The following is a 2,500-nucleotide window of genomic DNA, read 5'->3' as shown; positions in this document are numbered from 1 at the left end:
CTCGCGCTTCGACTCCCGGAGCGGGCCCGAGGCAGCTGGGAGGACGGCCCGAGGCCCCCGCCGGCACGCGGCGGACGCCGCCGCGCAGGGGGAGAGGACGGCGGGCCGGCCCGCCGGCACGCGCGCGCGGCAGCACGGAGCGGTACCACCGCGGTACCCACCCGCAGACAGCCGCGCGGGGCCGGGGACGAGGCCCGCGCCTCCCCCCCCCGGGCCCGGCTCGCCAACGCGCGCTCGCTCGCTCACGCCACTCGCGCAGCCCTCCGCCGCTCTGCGGCCGCCTCCTCCTCCCGGCCGCTGACCTCCGCTCTCCGCCCCGGCGTGGGGACGGCGCGGCGCGCCCTCCCTCGCCCCCCGCCCCGCCGCCGCCCCACGGCGCCCGCGCTGCGCGGCCCCCCCCCCGGCCGCGGCCCCCCGCGCGCCGCCGCCGCCGCCGGGCCTCAACGCAACGCCGCGCGGCTGACGCCAGCCGGCGGGTGGAAGTGGCTCGACGACGCGCTGCGGACGCGGGGAAGCGCGGGGTTGGGGGGGGCCCGGCGGGCGCCGAAACGGCGGCGGTCAGGGCCAGGGCGAGGCAAAGGGCGGCCGGCCGTCCCCTCTGCCGGAGGGGAACGGGGGACCGGCGCACCACCGGGAGAGTGGTGGAGGAGAGGCCCGTGCGGCGGCACTGGCGGTGGTGGCGGGCGGGCGGCGCCGGGCGCCGGGCCACCGCGACCGACCCGATCTGGGGGCCCGGCGGGACGAAGTCCGCGACGCGGGCGCTCCGGGAGCGGGGGTTTCCCGAGTCTGCACTTAGGGGGACGAAGGCCCGGCCGCGCGGGGAGGGGAAGGAGAGCACCCCCCCTCTCCCCGGGGCAACGGGCCTGCGAGGCGCCCCAGCCGCGCCACACCGCGCGCGCCACGCGGCGCGGCGGCAGCCGCCGGGCTCGGAGGGGAGGGCGGGCACGGCCGGGCGCACCCGAACCGCGCCCCCCCCCACACCCACCGAGGGGCGGCACGCCGCTGCGCCCACGCCACGGCGCGGGTGACGATTGACCGTCAAGCGACGCTCAGACAGGCGTAGCCCCGGGAGGAACCCGGGGCCGCAAGTGCGTTCGAAGTGTCGATGATCAATGTGTCCTGCAATTCACATTAATTCTCGCAGCTAGCTGCGTTCTTCATCGACGCACGAGCCGAGTGATCCACCGCTAAGAGTTGTCTCGGTTTCGGTCCCCGCCGCGCGCGCGGGGGGACCGGGCAGCTTTCGCAGCCCCTGGGGGGCCCCCCCTCCTCCGCCCCCTCCTCCTCCGCCCCACCGCCCTTCCTCACGCCGACGCCGGCTGCTGAGCAAGGGACGGCAGAGACGGAAGGAGAGAGAGAGCGAGAGAAAGAGAGGGGCTTGCCTCACTGACCGTACAAGCACAGAGAAAGGGGGGGGGGGGGAAACGAAGGGCAAACCCGAACGAGAAGGGCGGGGAGCCCTCGCTCCCGACCTGGGGACAAACCCTGTCTCGCTTCGAGTCCGGCCCAGGCGCCCGGCTCGGTCTGGCCCGGCAGGGAGCGGCGGGCCGGCCACACCGCCTGCCTCGGGATGTTGGGGGGGGTCCGTCCCCGCAGACCACCCCCCCCCCGCCCCAGGCGTCAGAGCCCGGCCGCCACCGGGAGCGGCGTCGCCCCGCCGCCCGCGCGCCTGCGGCCCGCCGGCCCCGCGCTTCCCAGCTCCTCGCTCGCCTCGCCGGCCCTCCGGCTCGACCGCCGCCGCCGCCGCCGCCGCGGCGCCCACACCCCCGCGCGCCCGCACACACCGCCTCGCGGGTGACGCCACGCGCTCGCCCGTCCCCTCCGCGGACAGACGCCCGGCGGCGGGCAGGCGGGCAAGGCGGCACGGACGGGGACGGCGCCCGCTCTCCCCGTCTCCACGCGGAGAGCGGGGCGGGCCGCCCCCGCCGCCGCCCCACCACCGCCCCCCCGCTGCCTGGCGGAGCCGGGCGGGGCAGAGCGAGGCGGGCGCCCCGGACGGCAGAGTGCCGGGGCGGGCGCGTAGGGTAGGGCGCCGCCGACGGCGGCCACGGCGGAAGACCCAGAAGCACCGGCCAGGGAGAAGGAGGAGACGCGCGGAGGCTCGGCGCCCGCACCACCCGCGGTGGGGGCTCGCCCTCCCGGCGGCGAGCACGCGCTCGCGCCCGGCTCGCAACGCTCGAGGCAGGCCGGCAACTAGGCCGACCGCGCGGCGTCTCTCCGCCGAGACCAGACCGCGGAGAGAGGGGGCAGGGTAACCCCTCTCCGTCCCGGCTGCCCGCGGGGCGAGCGCGGGGCGCGCCGGCTGGCATGGGGGGGCGCGGCGCCCGCGCGCGCCGACCCCCCGGCCCTCCGGCAGCACGCCCGGCCGCCTCCGCGAGTCGCATCGGGCCGCCCGAGTCTTTAAACCTCCGCCCGGCTCTCCAACCGAGAACCCTCGGGCCCGGAGCCCGGGGCCCATGGCCATCCCTGCCCGGGGCGGCTGCCGGCGGCCGCGGTGGCC

The 2,500-nt window shown here is 79.5% G+C and overlaps 1 non-coding gene across 1 annotated transcript; it reads right to left on the bottom strand.

The window, feature by feature from the left end:
- Positions 1-1,043: 1,043 nt before the first annotated feature.
- On the bottom strand, positions 1,044-1,196 carry LOC135326490 (5.8S ribosomal RNA). The gene has a single exon (XR_010386870.1). It is a non-coding gene; the product is annotated as a 5.8S ribosomal RNA (ribosomal RNA).
- Positions 1,197-2,500: the final 1,304 nt, after the last annotated feature.

Source organism: Dromaius novaehollandiae, unplaced genomic scaffold, assembly GCF_036370855.1.
Source record: "Dromaius novaehollandiae isolate bDroNov1 unplaced genomic scaffold, bDroNov1.hap1 HAP1_SCAFFOLD_175, whole genome shotgun sequence".
NCBI classification, from domain to species: Eukaryota; Metazoa; Chordata; class Aves; order Casuariiformes; family Dromaiidae; genus Dromaius; species Dromaius novaehollandiae.
Note: the sequence above shows the minus strand (reverse complement) of the source record. Positions and strands in the feature narration are given on the sequence as shown.